Below are 20,910 nucleotides of genomic sequence, written 5' to 3'. Positions count from 1 at the left end.
TAAAAGGAAAAGAAATCATACAAATTAACAAACACAATTTCTTCATGTGTATGCACTGATTTGATTCCCAGCTTCTAGGCCAATAGTAATACCGTTAAGTGTTGGCCCAATTATTTTCCCCAATTTTACAAAGAGAAGGAAGTGCCGGGGTGCTAAGTTCGAAAGCTGGGACTTGACCCTGGGTGTTTCTAAAAGCTTCTGCTTTTCACCACCCTGTTATCCTGCCGTGATGGCTACTTGGTGTGTAGATAAACATATGAAGATCAAATGGGATAATGAAGTGAACTTTACGAAATTCTGGCATCTAGTAATGAAGAGTAAGATGTTGAAGGGACATGGCTTTTGGGTTCTAGAAATGGGCAACGTGTTATCTGGTGAGAGATTAAGGAACAGATTTCTGTGGCCTCAGAGACATTTAAAGAAGACCTGGGATTAAGGAGTCTCACATCAGTCTGGATAACCTAGTGTCTTCATCACCCTGTCTGGAGAATGAGGACATTAATCGCCCTAGGGTTATGGTCCTAACTAGCATCAAAATAGGTGCTAAAGGGGTTCGCCTTTTGGTCTGTGCACTTGAGAGAATGAGGCCAGTTCCTCCTGAATTACTGTGTTATCTGAATGCAGAAGGCTACCTTATTTGGGCGTTGTGGTTATTTTCCACCTCACATAAAACAGTTCCTTTCTTTTATTTTTCATAGTTGAGGAAAAGTTATTTTGCTATAATTAAAATTATTTTGCGTTTTGGCCACCATCAGGAGCACTTCTAGAAATTAAAGTTCCTCAGGCTCTAGTTTAACATTATTAGAGGAGAGTTCCTGCTCACTAAAATCCCTTCTCCAGAAATCTATTCTGTGGCACTGTGCATGTGATTATATCTTTATCTAGGCTCCTTTCAGTTTTCAAGTTTGCATATGTGACTCAAATAGAAGGGAACTGGTATTCTAAGCAACTACTTTGTAAGCATTGCTAAAGGTGGCATATTTTCATACACAGTTTCCTGAAGAGAACTAGACGAAAGTTCCCCAACTTCAAGAATCTTAACAAGAGGAGCAGGCTAGTTTGGGGTAGAACCGAGTGAATTCAGGAATGAGCGCTGCAGACTCGAACGCTCATAATTTTGGGGATATGTGTATTCTGAACAAAGGATCCTCACTGTCTCAATCTTGGCAGCCTGAATTTGGAGGGTTTACTCTCCCAAGGGGTGAGGGGGTGGGGTGGAGACAGCAGTTCCAGTTTTACCCCTCTCAGGAATTTTGTGCTAGGGCTGAAGCGCTCAGCGGGGAGGAAAAATGAGCCTTGTGTCTATGGCTGCAGAAAGCAGGGAAGGAGGAAGTATTAGAAGGGTGATTCCTTAATTTTTATTTCTTAAAATGTGCTCTTGTGGCTGCATTTCCTCTAATCCCAATGTTTGGTGTCCACATGGAGGGAAACGCATCTTTCTTGGTCAGGCAGTGGATGGAAAGATCAAGAAGGATTTTTCCTAAACGTGCAGAAGGTTGAACAGGAAAGCGGGGAGAGCGAGGTCTGCTGCTGTATCTTCAGGAAGTGACCGTATTGATCTTTGAAATCATTAAGCTTTGGCATTTTGATCTAAAATGGTAAAGTGAGGGACGCCTGGGTGGCTCAGTTGGTTAAGCGGCTGCCTTCGGCTCAGGTCATGATCCCAGCGTCCTAGGATCGAGTCCCACATCGGGCTCCTTGCTCCTCAGGGAGCCTGCTTCTCCCTCTGCCACTCTGCCTGTGCTCACTCTCTCTCTCTCTCTGACAAGTAAATAAATAAAATCTTTTAAAAAAATAAATAAATAAAATGGTAAAGTGAGTTCTTTAATAGGGAAATGAAAGAACGTTTGCTAGATGATTATAAGTGAACGTCTGAATTTCCAAGTGTCATTTGGCCTTCATAGGCACACCAGTAATGGCAGGGCATAATGGTGTGTCAGGGCCATCTGACCTGGTGTGGAAGCACCTGCTGGGAGGGGAGGGACCTGACACAGAGGAAGGAGTCTGCGGGCTAAGAGGCTGGGCTCTGTGGGTCAGTCACCCAGAATTTGACCTAGTCCCAGCTCTGTCACCTTGAACAACTTGCTTAACCTCTCTGAGCCACCCCTTTCAGTTAGATGACATATATACATCCTCTTGGGTGCCTGGCATGTAGGCGGTGCTCTGTAAATGTTAGCTATTCCCACAGGCCTGACCAAGAGATCTGAACTACTATCAGCACGATATGGGGCCTCACCCTTGCCGTTGGTCGTAAGACATGTATCGCGTCACCTGTATCTTATCTGGCCTTTGTGTCTGAGTGCCTGCTGTTGTCAGGTAGTGTGCCCTGACCCAGAGTCCCTGAGCTCGCTGGGAAGGAAAACTAGGTGACGTCATCCACTGAGGGTAATGGGAGGGAGAGCGCATCAGTGGGGTTGGTGAGGGCGCATTGGTGATTGCAGTTTCAGATGGGTTAAGTTTAAAGAGGTCAAGGGATCTGCAGGCAGCTGTCCTCAAGGGATCTGCAGCTGTGTGCGGAGAGTGGGGCCGGAGGTAGGGCATTGAGGTCACACGCATCTGAGCCATGAGCGGTGGTGCACACACTGAGATGAGCCCATCCTGAGATAAGCCCAGCCCCCCTCACTTCTCCCCACCCCCCCACCCCCCTCTCAGGCCATTGGGGAGCTAGAGGCCGGAAAGCGCTGGGGGTGAGGGAGGAGCCACGGGGCACACCCATACTGGGGAATGGGGAAGTGGCCAGCGAAAATGCGGGGCTATCTCCCAGGGCCCCAGATAACATGACGGATAGCTATCTGGGTTTTTTTTTTGCTTGATATTTATTAAAATAACGTTAAAAAATGTAGCTTTCTCTTCAGTGGAGATAACTGCAAATCTTATATCCTATGGGCGATTCTCTAAACTTTGCCAATACTTTTGAGAGTGGTTTTCTAACTTGGTTAATTAAAGGAAAGGACAGTTAAACATTTTATTTAAAAATGTAATATATTTGATTTTTTAAAAAAGTGTCTCAGTAACCAATAAACAAACTCTTCTGTAATACTTCAGTCATTTTATAAAATTAATAAACTCATAAGTAAGGTAAATCTTTAGCTGTCATAAACATTTCGATCCAGTATAAAACAAAGGAAAACTGAAGCGCCTGGGTGGCTTAGTTGGTTAAGTGCCCAACTCTCGATTTTGGTTGGGTCATGATCTTGGGGTCATGAGACTGAGCCCCACACCGGTCTCCGCACACAGTGGGGAGTCTGCTCGAGATTCTCTCCCTCTCCCTCTCCCCTGCTCACATTCTCTCTCTCTAAATAAAAGTTAATCTTAGGGGCGCCTGGGTGGCTCAGTGGGTTAAAGCCTCTGCTTCGGCTCAGGTCATGATCCTAGGGTCCTGGGATCGAGCCCTGTGTCGGGCTCTTTACCCTGCAGGGAGCCTGCTTCCCCCTCTCTCTCTGCTTGCCTCTCTGCCTACTTGTGATTTCTGTCTGTTAGATAAATAAATAAAATCTTTAATAAATAAATAAATAAAAAAATAAATAAAAATTAATCTTGGAAAAAAAAAACTATCTGAAAAGTTTCAGCTTAGAGGAACCCAAGTCTAAATCAATCAGTTAATGACACATTTTTTTTTCTAATGACACATTTTTAAAGTGGAATCGTAAGACTTAACACGTTAAATAACAAATTACCCTACACACTGTGAATACTGTACATGTTCAAAACAGTGAATAAAGGCTCTTTCACAAACTTCTCTAAAATTTCAAATACTTTGGGTTTTATTTAGTTCATCATACCTATGCTTAGTTCTAAACCTTCCCAGGGTGAAAATACCATCTCACAAGGACATAATTTGCTTTAACATGGAAAGCACACCTTAAAAAGGTCTCAGTCCTCTCACCTCTGTCGGTGAGAATCAAATTACGAGTCAGCTAATTCTCAGGTCCTCTGATCCTTCCACCTCCCGCACAACCCACCACTGAGTAGAATCGATGATTCTCATCACCACCCGATAGTGCTCTGAGTTCTCCACACTCCCTTCCCTGCTGACACACTCATGACTCTAAACCTAAGAGCAGGTGGCAGGCAAACAGGGACTGGTCATGGAAGTCGATGGAGAACCAGGAGTGAGAAGTGTCACCGTGTAACAGAAGTCAAAGGGAGGAGAGAACTTCAAAAAGGAAGGCAGCATCAATGTCAGTAGTTTAAAATGCCTTAGGACAGTCTATAAAGCACGGGGATGAAATATGACTGCTAGCCTTTTTTTTTTTTTTAAAGCTTTTATTTATTTATTTGAGAGAGAGAGAGAGGGAGAATATGAGCAGAGGAAGAAGCAGACTCCTTGCTGAGCGTGGAGCCAGTGCGGGGCTGGATCACAGGACCCCAAGATCATCATGACCTGAATGAAAGGCAGACGCTTAATGGACTGAGCCACCCAGGTGCCCCATGACTGTTCGTCTAAATGGTCACAAATTGAAATTTCAGATTTAAATTTTATCAGTGAACTTTTCACGTCACAGTGTGGGTAGAAAAAAAATAACCGTGAATAAAGGGTGAACTAAGAAGTGAGAAACCGGGAACTGCATTTAAAGGTAGCAATGAGTCAAGAATTCTTTAAAATTCCACTTAATATTTTAATAAGGGAAACTGGGGAGGGCGGGGGGTGGTGGTGGTGCAAGTAGCCAAAAGGGAGAGGGATGAGGCTCCAAGGAAGAGATGTCTGTGTTTTAATTAAAAAAAAAAAAAAAAAAAGGTTTGAGTGTGTTCACTGAGGAGAGCATGGACTCCTTTTTTGGAGGAAAGAAGGCTATGCTAAGAGCCTGAAGATTTGGGACAGAAACAGCATGACTACTTGGTGAAGCAATGCCCCAGAGGACCGAGGCTAAAAGCGAAGGAGCCCATGTGAACAGGTTGACCTTGAACAGGAAAAGGAACACCTTATCCTCTGAGAATGGAGGGAATGTGGAAAGAATTGATAGCAAGGTAGATACGGTGTGGTGGGGGCGGGGCAGGGAGCTAGGGAGCTGGGCAGCTGCAGGGAGCCGCCCGGGTCCGGCCCCGTGGTCAGCCGGGCAGCCAGGTGTGCCACACACAGTTTCTGGGACAGACGGATTCTGGGCCAGGATGGTGACGGCTCCAGAAATGGCCCACCTGGAGCCATCAGAGCTTTGGGTAAGGGAGCAGTATGTACTAATCAGAGATCAGAGGAGAAATCCTAGAGGTTTCTGTTCAACGTTAGTCTCTGGGTTCAGGAAAATGCAACCAGACATTAAGGTGTGCTCAAGGGTAGTTGCTAGCGTCTCTTAAACTAGAAACTGGGGGGCACCTGGGTGGCTCAGTGGATTGAGCTTCTGCCTTCGGCTCGGGTCATGATCTCAGGGTCCTGGGATCGAGGCCCACATCGGGCTCTCTGCTCGGCGGGGAGCCTGCTTCCTCCTCTCTCTCTCTGCCTGCCTCTCTGCCGACTGGTGGTCTCTCTCTGTCAAATAAATGGATGAAATCTTAAAAAAAACAAAAACAAAAAAAACTAGAAACTGGGTTTCTTGGCTTCCAGAATCATGCTCCCCGCTTTAAAAAAAAAAAAAAATAGGTAACCAATTTTCTTCTCCACCTCTCTCCCTGGCTAAGCTGTCCTCTTTCTTCCTGTTTCAGCCTGTCACTTTTGCTGAAAAGCCTTCTCTGACCTCTCTCCCCACCTGTCTAAATCAAATCCCACAAAGGCTCTTATACACGCCTTTCATCCTTCCTTTGTTGCACCACAGGCTGAAATTCTAGTTTTATTTATGTGACTGTGTCATGTTCTTCTTTCCCAGTAGATATTACAAGCCACAGGAGGATAGGGACTCTATTTGTTCTCCTCTGTATCCTGGTCAGCACATAACTTAATGCCTAGCATGCAGTTAGTGCTCAATAAATATGACGAAGGAGGGGTGCCTGGGTGGCTTAGCTTAGTAGGTTAAGCATCCAATGCTGGAACTCAGCTCAGGTCTTGATCTCAGGGTCATGAGTTCAAGCCCAGCACTGCGCTCTGTGCTGGGCATGGAGCCTACTTAAAAAAAAAAAAAAAAAAAAAAAATTATGAACGGATTTATGTTCCAAGTGTATGGTGTGGGAGCATGGGATTCAAGAACTTTGCCCGTTAAAGTTAATATCTGTGAAAAATGCACAGTGGTGGGGTTCCCAGGCAGGCTGACTTCCACTTTCTCTGACGGTCTGGCATCTGGGAAATGCTCAATACATATTTGATGAGTGACTAAGAATTTTTGCACTATTGGAATTTTAATTCCCTTAAGAAAACAAACACACACAGATGCCTCCAAGTCACTCAAAATAATTTAAAGATATTACCTAAACATTAAAAAAAAACCTTATTTAAAAATAAACAAAAATTTCTAAAAACGTTATTCTGAATAAATCATTAGAGTTCATCATTGCCTTGTTAATAACTATAGTGAAAATACAGATCATATAACTAAGGTAGCTTTGGGGATAATATAGAACTTTCTAGAAAACCCAATGTTTCATTTCTGAAGTTTCACACTTTTGAAATGTCTCAGAAACCTCTTCTTAGGTCCAACCTTGATACTTAACGAACTTACCAATTTTTAGTATAGAAATTCACGGACTTGCAAACACTTAAAAAGAGAAAGCATCACCAATGAGTTCTCTGCCACCTTTCTCAGAGAAGGAAATTCATGAACATGTGCATTCTGAAGGTCAGTGCCATACAGTACGCAAATATTTTTCCATGTCCCACCCAAAGCAAACAAATGAAAATTGAAACTTCAAAGACAATTATAAAATATCTCCAAACTTAAAGATACAGCATCCTTTTCTGGATTTGCAACAGGAGGAAAAACAACTGATTTGGAAGAACTTAAAACTAAGTTTTATATAAATGTGTGTGTGTGCACGCGCACACGTGCGCGTGTTGGGGGATGGTGGGGCGAGTGCATAGAGTCTAAAAAAAAAATCAAACAGATGGTAATTAAAAAATGGAAATGTTTCAGATATGGAAAATGCTGAGTTGAAATAAATTAATAAAACACTGGAAACAAGCTCACCAAATTTTTTTAATGGGAGCAGAATAGTTTCCGAGAGACAGCGGCCCATTTAGGTGATGAACACCAGATGCGGGGTGTAATTCATTACAGACAAAAGAATTCTGATTAGCTTCAGGGAAGGAGGAGCAAAGAATCAGGCACCAAAGGTGGGAAAGCCAAACACAGCCCTCCACCGGCTGCTTCATGCAGCTCCCCGATTGTCCCTAGCTAACTCCTGGTCTAAGGACAAAGTCGTTCCCTATTCCCCCTTCGGTCAATGAATCCTGATCCAGAATCATCTAGTTCACTGGGCCACCACCACACACAGTGGACAATCTGAACCACTGCTCTGAACCCACAGTCAGGCCAGGGTCCGTTGAGTTTCTGTAAGGTCAGAGTCCCTGAAACCCACTCTCCAGGGGAGGGAGAGCTCAGAAGACAGCTACGGGAAGTCACTGACATGGTCAACTCGTTAAAGGAATCCTTGAATAGGGATGCCTTTGCCTTTGGAAGGTCCAAAATATGGGGGTCTTGTGGCAGGGGAGAAGGGTACTTGCTGAACCTCCCCAAATCCAAAGTCTATTTTCCCAGCATAACCAAGGAGGCCATGTGGCTTAGTGCTCCAACTTGTCCGTACTCTGTGTGTGTGTGAGAGAGAGAATGGGGGGATGGAAGTAGGGGGATTGTGGGTGTATTTCTCCTCCTCAAATTTTAGTCCTGCCTCTTGGATCTGAAGTCTACGGTCTACCCGTTGCTTTATTTATTTATTTATGAGTTTATTTATTTATTTGACAGACAGATCTCAAGTAGGCAGAGAGGCAGGCAGAGAGAGAGAGGGGGAAGCAGGCTCCCTGCTGAGCAGAGAGCCCAATGTAGGGCTGGATCCCAGGACCCTGGGATCATGACCCGAGCTGAAGGCAGAGGCTTTAACCCAGTGAACCACCCAGGCGCCCCTACCCGTTGCTTTAATGAGAGTTTTACAGAGTACTGAGAGCACAACGCCAGACACGGACAGAGTCTGAGCACATCATTTAGTGACAGAGAAAGATTTATTTACTGGACAGTCTAATAAAAGCCAAGTTATTCATAGATACAGTGTGTGCTAGAGAAGACTTAGCTTGTTGTAGTAGGAAGAATTTTAGAGTAAGAGTAAGCATATTCCTGGATTCCAGTCTTGGCTCTGTTATTAATTCAGGGTCATGTGACTTTGGCCGAGCCATTAACCTCTCTGGGCTTCAGCAGCCTTGGAGATGAAATGGAGATAGTGAATCAAAGGACGGCTAAGGCCCCTTTTGGGTCTCACACTCTGGAATGAATGTGGCCTGTGTGTTCAGAAGAGGGAGTAATCACTCTGGGGTGGAATGAGCAAGAGTTTTCATAATAGAACGAGGGTAGTTTGTTCATTTTCTACAAGGTCTGATTTCTCTGTTGCAAAAAGCCCAGAGTACAGAAATGTCAAATGTAGATTGCCAATATCCCTAGTAATCTTTGCTTCACAGATAAATACTGTTAACTGTTTGGAATTTTTTTCTTCCAGATATTTTAATTCTAAGTGCTACTTACAATCATTACTATTGCTAAGTGCTAATTATAATCATTACTATCTGTATTAAAATGGAACGCCAAGTATATGTTTCTTCAACAAATTCTTATGAATTTAAAATTATATCCTGGGCATCCTTCCGCTGTGTCATCGCAGACATCTCATTATGTTTATTAGTACAGGGTGTTGCACTGCATCTGTGAGCTGTACTTTCTTTAGCCAATGCCTATTGACAACATATAAATTGCTTTTTTTTCTTTTTGATTATAAACACTGATTCTAACACTATAAAATTTCTTGTATACCCATGTCCCAAAATTCAGTCTTGACACTGCCTGCCTCTCTTCCCATTCCCGTCTGTCACCAGGTCCCAGTGCTATCACTCAGGATCTTGGGAAGTCAGCTGTATCCTTCTCTCCATCCAAGGACCTCCACTTCATTCAAGTGGAGGTCCAACAACAGGTCCTACAATCACAGCCCCTTCATGAGTCTTCTCTCCCCCCAGCTCTGCCGCCAGAGAAGCAAATCTTATGACTTATACGTTGAAAACCTTCAATAGCTTCTCACTGTTCTAAAGGCCACTGACTTATAATGCCCGTCTGGTCTATAATTTGCTTTACGATCCATTGGCATAGGCTCTGGGATGCATGAGTGTGTTTTTAATCTGCACCCTAGGCTGGAGATTTGCTTGTGGACCACGTGGGAGGCTGTGAGGAAGACGACCTTTACCCTCGCTCAACTCTAGATTGTGGAGGTTTCGACATCCACCAAAAACCTCTAAGTAAATAGGAAGGTTCACACTGGTAGAGGTCAGATTACATATAGCTCGTGGCCAACAAGGCCCTGCGCCTCCTGCCTCACCTCTCCTAGTACTCCTCGTGCTCAACTTCTAGGAACACTGTCCCCTCTGGACGTGTGACCGCGCCGTTCCCTCTCCTACTGCAGGGGCTCCCAGGCCTCCTGCGATCTCACCCTCTCGTCTCACGTGGACATGGTTCCTCAGGGAAGCCCTTCCTCCCTCTCAGTCCAGGCCCCAGCTCCCATTCCATACCCTGGCAGTGCCCAGGACCTCACTCCCCGCCGTCCACACAGGAAGGTAGAGGGACACGTCTGTGGTGATCACACTGATAACTATGAGACTGTGTCCAGGTCTGTTCTGTTCACCTTTGTATCCCTGCCAGCTGGCCTGGCCTCCGCAGACATTTGCTCAATAGAACATTTAGATCTTAGTCCACAGAGCATTAGTAGAGGGGGAAAAAAAGCTTTTTATGGCACTAAGTTCACTAACTAGAGTAGGCCTGCTATAGTGAAAACCCTTTACAATAAAGTTCTTAAAATAATCCAATCAAACTCACAAAGTAAAGGATGCAGAATTTATAAAATACCAAAAGTAAGGCAAAGGCCATCTCTTTTAAATACTATAAATGCCAAGTTGGTTATTCTGAAAATCCTTCACGGAAATGAGGACCAGGAAAAAGACATCATCTTCATGCCTCATTTCTCCTGATTTTATAGTTTCCTTTAGTCTCGGCACTTACAGAATGATCATTTCAGCATGTAACTAAGTTCTGCTTTCTCAAAGAACTCCACACTTGTCTCCTCTAATGAAGTCCTTGGCACCCTCCCTATTTCCCACTAATATAAACATGGAATTATGACTCCATCCCCCCCACCGCCCCGCCCTCCCTCCCGGTTTCTTTCTATGCTTGAGGTAGACAGAACATTTAAAACAGACCCTAGATAGACATTTCAGTGGTGACTTTATAATAAGGAAAGTTATATATCTGCTTAGAAATTCAGGGCAAATCCTGTTATCTAAAGTGTGAAGTCTGCTGTCACTCCGTGTGGCTTTATCGATGGTAAAGCTGGAGTGAGCTGGGGGCGGGGGTGGTGAGGGTCACCTGATCACCTCCCCCATCCTGTCCTTTCCTTCCCTTCCATACCCCAAGATGCTGCTCTGGTCCAAACCTCACATTTTACATCTGAGAAAACTGGAGGCCACAGACTGAGACTCAGAGTTATTATTACACGTCTACGAAGGGCGGACGGATGCGAGGAGAAACACTCAGGTAGCTTCGCAGTTTTACGGATAAGGACGCTGAAAGCCCGGAGATTAAGTGAAATTCCTGTGGTCCCACATCAAAGGGCAGAACTGGGATTCAAGGTTGATGACGGTCCAGCCGTCATTCGGGGCTTTCTGGGAGTGTAGGTCCCAGCCTTCACTCCTCCGGGTCACTCAGGAAGGGCAGCGGACCAAATGGCTTAGTGACGGAAGAAAATACAACCTTGCTCCCAGCGTCTTTTTAAAAGGCTCACATGAACTAAACAGACGGTCAGCACTTGCAAACAGAAGTGAGTAAAGACATTTAATGGGACCAAACATGCATAGGACGCTGTCATCTGTGTTTGAGGGGATGATTCCGATGGCTTCTGACTTAAGGCATGTGCGGACGTGTGCCTCACCCAGTCACACCTGCCATTAGGGGCCCCACAAAGTGCTAGGGTGGCAAATTCTTCAGTGGGTTTTTTTTTTTCCTGTTTGTTTGCTTGTTCTGCTTTTTGTTCGTCTAATTAACTCTTACAGGGTAACTGCCCGTCAAGGGTGCAATTTCAGTAATTTTACTTTCTCTAAAGATACTTCAGCTTTTTTTTTTTTTTTTTTTTGGATTACATGGAAGTCACATTCTTTTTGCTCCATGAAATCTTTGAATTTAGGCAGGGTATTATTGGAAGACAACACTCTAGCTTTCTCCACACCAGTGGGCTGTGACCTCTCTCTCTCCCCTTCCCTTTGTTTTCAGGCTCACCTCCCGGGAACCACGTCTTAGCCCTCACTTCAGCACAGGAAACGCTGACCTTTAGCTTTGACACGAGAAAGCCGCCCATCAGTAATGGAGGCTGAACTACCCTAAGGTGGGAGGGTCAGGCCTCCGTCAGCGCTCTTCTGAGGCTGGACCTCTGCCTGGGTTGCAGGGCCGCACTGAAACTGTTACTGTGTCCATTTCCAGGACATTTGGCCTCCCTCACCAAAACCAAATCCCGGTGAGGATCATAAAGCCTGTCCCATCAAGTTCAAAAGAGAATGCAGATAAATTGGACTTTGTAAACTAAATCTTGACTGTCTAGCCAATTAACTCTGTTTTATGATTCTTTTTAGAAATGACTGCAGCAGTAAATGCATCCTGGGACATGCTAGACAGGCCGCAAACCAGGATTCAAACCCAGGTCGGTCATCGTGACCCTGACCTTAAAACTCGAGCTCTCCCAACTTCCCCAGGGTGCCCAGCAGAGGCTGGGAAACACAACAGGGAAAGAATTGCTTTGAAGTCTTTCAGTCAAAGAGTACAGGGCTTGGGGGGGGGGGTGCGGCGGGTAGAGCCTAGGGGTCCTGCCTTCGTTTTGACTCTGACTTGCTGGGTATCTTAGAAAGAACAGCTTTCTCTCCCCAGGCTTTGGTAGTCTTATCCCTAAAATCAGGTGTTTGGATCCTTTCCAGGTCATGATTCTGTAATCTATAGACATTTTCAGAGCCTTAGCTTAGTTGCTTAAGAAAACAGGTTTAAAATTTTACTTGGAGAAAAGAAAGATCTTTTTATCACTGAAAGAATCAAAGGAAAAGGTTGCAAAATTACATCATTTGAAATATAAAGTGTGATTTGTTGCCACTGGAATCAACACAGGGATTCAACTCAATTAAGGAAAAGAGATGAGGGAGAAAATGTTTTTATGAGGCATTTTTAGGTTTCCACGAAATAATTACTTTAAAATCCCCAATTTAAACTTTCGAGCATCTAAGTTTGGCTCAGTATCTATGAGGAAGGAAGGAAGGAAGGAAGGGAATCCCAGAGCAAAAATTGATCAGTTTGATAATTTCCTCCAAAAACCAAACAGAAAACCTGCACAGTGCTTTGCGGGTTAGTCAGAAGACTCAGCTTGGAGTCAGTAGACCGGGGTTCAAGCCTTAGCTGAATGACATCACCACCTCTCACTGTCCTTAACTTATGAAAGGGGCATAATAATCCTATCTCTACAGATGTCACCGGGAAGATCTAATAAACTGAAGAACTATAGGAAGAGCTGTTCCATTATAACTCACTGCCTGCCAAAAATAATTCTTTCACTATATACAGGGAAGGACAAGGGATAGAGATTTGGAACTTTGTTTGAACTTCTTAGCCAAACTTCTTAGCCAAAGCTGAAAAACTGCTATGACTCAAAGGAGTGGGAGAAGCTGCCTGAAAGCAAACAGAAAATCAAAACTACCGTCCCACCAGAAAGAATCTTCCTTTTCAGGGCTGAAGAAGGCAGAGGTAACATCCCAGCCTTAAAGCGTGGGAAACACAGTTCAGACCTTGGCAGTCCAGAACCATCTCACTTCCTTTCTTCTTTTTTTTTTTTTTTTCCTTTCCTCAAAATGCAAGTTGGCATCAAGTCTTGGGGGATGCGCTTTGGTTCTCAGACTCCACTGTACTTAGGAACAGTCCGGGGATGTTGTTAAGATGCTGATTCTGATTCCACAGATCTGAGGTAGCATCAAGACCACATTTCTTTTTTTTTAAATATTTTATTTATTTAACACAGAGAGATCACAAGTAGGCAGAGAGGCAGGCAGAGAGAGAGAGGGGGAAGCAGGCTCCCTGCTGAGCAGAGAGCCCGATGTGGGGCTTGATCCCAGGACCCTGAGATCATGACCTGAGCCGAAGGCAGAGGCTTAACCCACTGAGCCACCCCGGTGCCCCAAGACTGCATTTCTAACCAGCTCCCAGGTGGACCGCCATGTTGCCGGTCCATGGACACCACTTTTGAGTACAAAGGTCTTGGCTTTCTAAGGAAAAAGATGGTGGAGGATTGCTTCTGGAGACACAAGGACATGGATTTGAATGCCGTCTTCAACAGCTCTTCACTGTGGGGCCTTGGGCGGGTAACTTCTCTGTATAATGAGACTAATACCTATCTTATATAAGTGATAGGAGATCCTTTGAGATACTAATAAATAGATAAGGAGTCTTTTCAAATTAGTCTTTCCCTTGGCTCCCCTAAGCTCATTCTCTTGCCCCTTACTACTCTTTTCTGATGATCCAGCTGGCTTCTTTCTCTTTACTCTGAATCTTACTGTTTAAACAGCTTGGGTGCCCATGCACACACACCATATGTTCTTTGAGGGCACAGTCATCCCTGATTTTATTTCTTTTACTACATAAATCCAGCCAAGGTATTCTTAAAGTTAAATTGGGTTGTATGATAACACTATCCCCCCCGTCCCTGTAGTGGCCTGCAACAGAGGCTGAACTGTGTGCTGGTTACAAACACGGGCTTTGGGTCAGATCTGAGAACTAAAGCTGGTTCCATCCCTGGCCAGCTGCGTTTCCTGCCTAACTCAGACGGACATGTCTGGGTCGCAGTGTCTTCACCTGTAAAATAGGATTTCTGCCTTCACCTCAAGCGTTATTGGGAAAATTAAGTTACGTTAAGTTATGCGAGTGCTTAGCCAATGCGGTAGATTGCAAAAATGACCATGATTCCCCACCCCTCCCCAAAGCCTTCCCGTTCTCTAAGCTGATTCTGCCCGTTCCTCCCGTCAAAGGTGGTGTCTCCTTCTCCACCTTCTGAATCTGGGCTGGCCTCCTCGCTGGCTTTTAGAGTCGACTGGAGGAGAAGCAAGCAGCTCGGGTCCCTTTCAGCCTGGGCTTCAAGGAGCACGACTTCCATGCTCCCTCGTACTGCCCTGGGCCAGCAGGTGGTGAACAAGTGAACAAGCCCAGATGGTGGGGGCAGGGCTGCCTTGTGACAGATGCATGAGGGAGTCCGACAAGTCCAGTGCCGTCACCAGGCCCCCACTGCTGACCCACACAGTCATAAACTAAATCAACAGTAGCCATTTTCAGCCACTACGTTTTTGGACTGGTTTGTTACACAGCAACAGATAATCAATATTCTATGTAAGTAATTTCTCCAATAAATATTGGCTGTTATAATATTTGGGGGAAAAGGTACTTAACCAAAGATCAACTTCCCATATCGCTAAACTCTGTCCTTTTTGGCCAGTAGATGAAGGTGACTGCACTGGGAATTAGGATTCTCGGATTGTGGCCCCAGCAGCTTTTGTGTTAGGTGACTGTATGACCTCATTTTGCCTCTCGGAGCCTCAGTTTCCTCTAAATTAAGGTGCTCAGAACAAGTGATTATTAAAGCTCTTTTCTGGTTCTAAAAAGGATTGAGGGTGCACTTTTCCAGAATGTGACACTTACTTCCTCGCTCACAGATGGTTCTGAACCCAGTTTTTCCTGTCTTGCCGACTCAGAATGTCATCAGAGGCAACCTTCACTTTATTGGTTTCGGTGTCTAGCAGCTGGTTATGACTCCATCTCACACTGATCCTAATGGTCTTATGCAGAATCTGGGAGGTAAGCCTCCTTGCGGTGGAGCGGGAACCCACATGGCCAAGCTCATTGGGGTCCAAAGAGAAATAATGTAATTATTTCATTATTATTATTACATTACATTATTTCTCTTTGGAAATTATACATTATATCAGAACATATGTTCTGATATATTATTATATTATATATATAATATATATTATTATATTATATATATAATATATATTATTATATTATATATAATATATATATTATTATATTATACATTATATCAGAACATATGCTCTGATGACAGTCAAAGGATGTGGTTCTTAACAACTGTTTACAGGTGCCGGTAGACTTCTAGTCATTTCTAGACTTGCCACTGTCTGGAGGACTGAGGCTATTGGCTGTCTGACCACCAAAGAAGAGGGCTAATGCTTCACAGCTGTGACATGCAGACCCAATCTTTATCACAAGTAAATGACCCAAGGTTTGCACTCAATTACCAAATGGAAGGAAAAAGATGTACCACCAAAATCACAAGAATGTCCAAGCTCTAGAGTATAGAGATAGACTCTGGGACTCCGAAATAAGTGAATCACACATAAATTCGAATACACACTGCATGACAGATCTGCGTGGGGCAGGGACGGAGGTGACTGTCCCTCTGTCGCAGGCCCTTGGCGCCTCGTGTGTCCCACTGGGGCGCACTCTAACACGGCATTTCTGCACATGGCGACACACGTCACGCTGCCCGGCTGTCCCCCTCGATGACGGCTACCCAGTCAAGAGTCAGGGTGTTTTTATTCCTAGAAGGAGTCGAGCTAAATTGGTGAGTGTGCATGCAAAATGAGGGTAACCGTTGATCCTAACTTAGCCTTCAGATGTACGCATTTAAGTCTGCGTGAAGCAGTGCTGGGTTGTTGAAAGTGAGAACTATACCTGGCTCATTCTTTATCAACACCTTTCCCCGTGATAGAAACAAAGGGCATGCAGCCCGAGAGTAACATCTGTAGAAGGGAAAGCACGTGGCATGCACTACCTGCCTGCAACAGATGTATTTTGAAAAGACATGGAAATCAACTGCAGAGAATTGAGTCACCCCCATATTTTCTTGGCTTGATGTCCCCAATACCTTTGTCCCGCTAAGTACCTTCAGAATCAATTCACTTCTCACTCCCCTCTTGGGTGGAGTGTTACAGCAGCTGCTTGCTGGGATCTTTCCCATTTCAGTCTTCTCATCACAGCCGGAGAGAACTTTCTAAAAACAGAGCAGCTCTGTCTAAAATGCTCCGCTGGCTTATCTGAAGATGGCAAGGTCCCTGAAGGCAAGGATGGTGTCCCTGGCACCCCACTGAATGTGTGTCTTATTATCTCTGGCCTTACAAACTTGCTGTCTCCAAGGTCAGGGAGGGGTTTCACTTCATTTCAGAGAGCCACGTGTCCACTGAGTAGAATGGAATTCGCTGCTCAGGGTAAAATTTGAGACCTATTCCTTTTTCTTTTAATATTCGCTGCAGCTCAGGAACATCTTTCCCAAGATGCTGGATCACACTGAGCTAGTGTTTTCACTTCTCATAAATATCTGCTTCAGGACACATGTTAACCTGATGGCTATGTTAAGTCTTAGGATAGGGTCTTTTTTTTTTTTTTTAATTTTTAAGATTTTACTTATTAGAGAGAGAGAATGTACACGAGCAGGGGAGAGGGGAAGAGGGAGAAGCAGACTCCCCGCTGAGCAGGGAGCCCAACATGGGGCTCAATTGCAGGATTCTGAAATCAGGACCCAAGCCAAAGGCATATGCTTAACAGATTGAGCCCCCCAGGTGTCTCAGGATAGGGTCATTTTGATGATATATGGTGCTTCTGAAGATTCCAAACTCTATGGGACCAGGATATTCTCAGGTGAAAAGGGAGTGTGAGTAGATAACAGATTTCACTTTCATGTCATTCTCTTACAACAGTATTCAGGTACTGACTACACTAAGGCTACAACTGGGTGACCCATCCGACCCGCAGATGGGTGACGGCTCAAGTCTATCCTCCCCTAGGATGAGTCCACTGACTCTTCTTTTCCAGGTATCTAGAAAGTCTAACTGCAACCAGATAATCAAGCTAATGACCCACCCCACCCACCCAAAAAAAAAAAAAAAGGGCAGGAGCTAGGTACTATTTAACCAAGACCTCAAAAGAACCCAAGATTCAGGGTTACTGGAAACATTGTGAAACCAAAGGAATTTGCAAGGACAGGTGGAGGAAACCCAGCTACTGCGAGACTGGAATCCCTTCCAAGCTCAGTAAATGGGCTCTTGAGGGCCCAAAGGCAGGGCAGTTCCAGGAGGAAGGAAGGCAAGTATTTGCACTGCCCTTGGGCTGGGATGTGGTTCTGGCCAGGACTTGGCTAGGTTGTGTTTCCAAGCTCAGAAAGACATGAGGTGGGAAGTCAGGAGAATCATTCCATTTTTAGGCTATTGAACAGACTTACATGACATGCAAGTTTCTGTCTGGTTTTAATCTAGATACTCACAAGCTCTAGAACATCGCAAAGACGGGTCCCATTTATCTTTAGATGTCACTGGAAATGGAAACCTTTAGAACCATTAAGGACCAGGCCCTGGGGCCAGATGCCACCAGACAGGCACTTATCACATACTTGCGGAACAGACAGAGCAGGACCAGGGTGAACACCGAGTGAGCGAAGAAGAGAAATAAGCCCAACCCCACCTTCCTGTATTCATCACGTCTGTTCCATTCCTGCTCTGTGATCAAGGCAGCTTCCTATATCTGATTCTTCACACGTTACGGAAGTATAAAGAACCCCAGAGTCCCACTGAGCCTTAAGAGCTTCAAAGCGCAGTTTCAAAGACCTGCCTCACGACCGCTGAGGTGTTCTATAGATACTGGTGTGTAGCATCAGAACCTTAACATCTGTCTCCTTAAAATATTAACCGGAGGATTAGATGTGGGAATAAGTGGAATATTTTTGTGGGAATAAACAAAATTTATTGTGTTTAAAAGCAGCGACCACTTTGTGTTTCTTTCTGATTCAACTCTCCAATGTTTCTCATCTTTTCTACAGCCTTGTTCCTCACAACAGTGTGGGTACAGCCCACCCAGGACACTCATAAGCCGTGTGAAAAGCGCCACCAGTAATTCTCACCGAGACAGGAAAAAAATAAAACACCCTATTCTTCAATGATCTGAACCACCTCCTGGAACACTGACTTCCTCTAAATTCACCGGGCAAAAGTCTATATACCACAATGGAAAATAAAATGTACTAAGTTCCTAAAGGGAGTTTTTGTTTTGTTTTTAAGGTTAATTACAGTCCTGGAGGGGGGGGGGGAAGTCCCACTGATTTAAAAATCTGTCTCGTATCACTGAAAAATTCTTCAGTGGTGGTTTGTGAAAATCTCACCTCATCAGGGCTGCCAAGGTCAAATGAGACCCAAGCAATCGACCAGGGAGATGCTTGCCTAATTACTAAATATTCGGCAAACAGTTTGTGACCATTTAACAGTTTGCACCTGGTACTCTCCAACACGTGCCGCTTCCTAGCGCCGCACCCTCCCCGCCCCACCCCTTCCCACCACCGCCACCCAGGGCGCCAGCACCCCCACCAGAGCAAATCCTGGGACCCAAGGACATTTCAAAGAAACAGCGGCGGTCAACATTCCATTTCCGTTTTATTCGAAAACGCTCAGATGCTCAAAAATGGGGGAGGGCGACACTTAGAAATAAGGGACAATCTCTTGCAGTTTTTCCAACTCAAGTTCTCAGGCGCTGCTGAAAGTTCATTAATTAGGGATTTCAACCAGAACTGTTTCATACACCACGGAGATGCCAGCTTTCCCAACTGTCCTGGTGTTGAGTTTGGGGCATTTGTAAAAGTCCCGCCCGCGCCCGCCGTCCCCCCTCCCGCACCCCGTGGGCGCTGGATCTGGCCTCCCTTTCCGTGCCTTTGTTGAATTCCGTGACTTTTCCGAAGTAATCAAACTGAGCCCTGCCTCGCCCCATTTTTTCCCCCTTGTCAGAAGGAAGTAAGGAAATAAAAACGACTTGCGAGAAAGCGGGGGAAACAGTGCCCCCAAGCCGAGCGGGGCAGGAGGCAAGCCCGCGACGGGGCCGGGCGCGCGGGGCGAGGGACCGTCCCTACCTGGGGCCGGGCGGCGGCGGCGGCGGCGGCGGGGTCGCAGCGCCCATGGCTTCGCCGGCCTCGGGCGGCCGCGCCGGGAAACGCCAGCGGCTCAGCGCAGCCCGGAGCCCGCCGCGCTCGCAGCGGCCGCCCCGGCGCCGTCATTGGGCCGGCGCGTCACGTGGCGCGGCCGGCGGACGAGCCTCCCCGGCACGCGTAACCCTTTACCTGCGCGCCCCGAGCCGCGCGGGGACTCCCCGGCCGCGCGACCCCGGGAGCCGGGCTGGCCCTCTCCGAGCAGCCACGGCCGGGGCGCGTGCCCACCGTCTGCCCGGGCCGGGACGCGTTTGGGCGCCTATTTCTCTGTCCTGCTGGAGGAAGAGGGGAGACTGCTCGGATTCGGGACGTCAGTGGGGGAGATGCGGAAATGCGGCCCCGGGAGAATAGATCTGTACCCCTTCACCCCGTACTTTTGTGTTTGGGGTTCCAGCCTCTTCCGTTTCGACCTGGTGGTGTGCGCTATCGCCTGCCCGCGCTATCCGAGTAGAGAGGGTCGGGGACACCGTGCGGACGCTGTCGTGATGTAACTCGCAGGGAAGTTGCACACACTCGTCTGCGCACTCGAGAGACCACAATGGGAGCTCGGCGAGGTCCTGCTTCCCCCGCCCCCACTTCCCTCTCTTTTCCTGGGCTGTTGGAACCCCGGCTGCAACACCGTGTCCACACCTCCCGGGCTCCACGCCCGTCCCTGCTGCAGTGCGCGCACGTAAGGAGGGTGGCGAGCTGGTGGCTTTACCCGAAAATACTGCTTTGGTGCTGCAAGTTCTGTTCACCTGTGCTGCCAAATTGGGATTGACAGGAAAATGTGTTGAGCAACTGCGCCATCTAGCTTACCCTCTTCTGTCCCTTTCCAGTTATCCAGGGAGAGTGAGGATAAAACAGGCTGCTGCGGAATAGGACATACTGTCCTTAGTTTCTAATGGGCCTACTTTAGGGATTCCAGCCCCATTTACACATCTATCACCTTTTACGGGAGCAAATTCATTTTGGGGGCATCTTGCCAGTCGTGTAGTAGCCCCATGCTTTAAAATGATAGATTTAGAGGGAAGTTACATGCTAGTTTACATCATTTTCTGGTAAAATCCTTTGTCACAATAAAGAAATTGTCGTGTCCAACTTCTAGTGGATGCTTTAGTAACGCCCACAGAATACTGATACGTTTATCAGTTAAATTACTCTGGCCAAAAAGACATTGGTATTTATCTTAGGTTTTGAAGTGTGGTTCCCAGGCTAGTGGAATCAGCTTCATCTGGAGGGATTCAGTAAAGATTTTGGAGGCTCTACTCCAGACATACAGATTCTGAAATCATTGGGGATAGAAGGGTGAAGCAATCCGTGTTTTGCCGAATGATGCACACTCCAGTTGGAGAACCACTGCTCTGAATACGCTGAAGCAGCTGCCTGGGTTACCTTCATCTCTCAAAGGCAGGGATTCTGTAAAGCCGGAGGCGGTGGTGTTATTGGGAATCTTAAATTAGGTGTTATAGAATTTGTCATATTGATACACTGAAACGAAACCCCCAACATGTCCATATGTGTGTTATCTGTACTCCATGCAGATCACACGGAATGCTAAATGCAGCTGTGAAGGGACCCTTGTGAAAAACAAAGAAGGAAAAAATCCATGGTTTCTGGATGCACGTGGGAGTGCAACACCATGATTCAGTGAGTGTTTTAGGTGTGTTTGTGTTTTCATTGGCATATAAATCGTTCCAACCGATGAGTCATGGAAGATAGGAAAACTAATTTGTTTGAGTGGATTTGTCAATAGACTTTTAAATT

General features: G+C 45.9%; 1 protein-coding gene across 3 annotated transcripts in view; it reads right to left on the bottom strand.

Moving 5' to 3' along the window:
• PGCKA1 (PDCD10 and GCKIII kinases associated 1) overlaps positions 1 to 19,208 on the bottom strand; it is an 86,362-nt gene extending 67,154 nt beyond the window's left edge. Inside the window, exon 1 of one of the 3 annotated variants that reach the window (XM_080797576.1) lies at positions 19,090 to 19,208. The gene's annotated coding sequence lies outside the window, so the exon portion shown is untranslated. The remainder of the gene's footprint in view (positions 1 to 19,089) is intronic. The other 2 variants (XM_080797577.1, XM_080797571.1) reach the window with 2 other exon arrangements.
• Between the last annotated feature and the right edge of the window lie 1,702 nt (positions 19,209 to 20,910).

Source organism: Martes martes (genome assembly GCF_963455335.1).
Source record: "Martes martes genome assembly, chromosome: 2".
NCBI classification, from domain to species: Eukaryota; Metazoa; Chordata; class Mammalia; order Carnivora; family Mustelidae; genus Martes; species Martes martes.
This window is presented reverse-complemented; position numbering and strand designations above follow the sequence as displayed.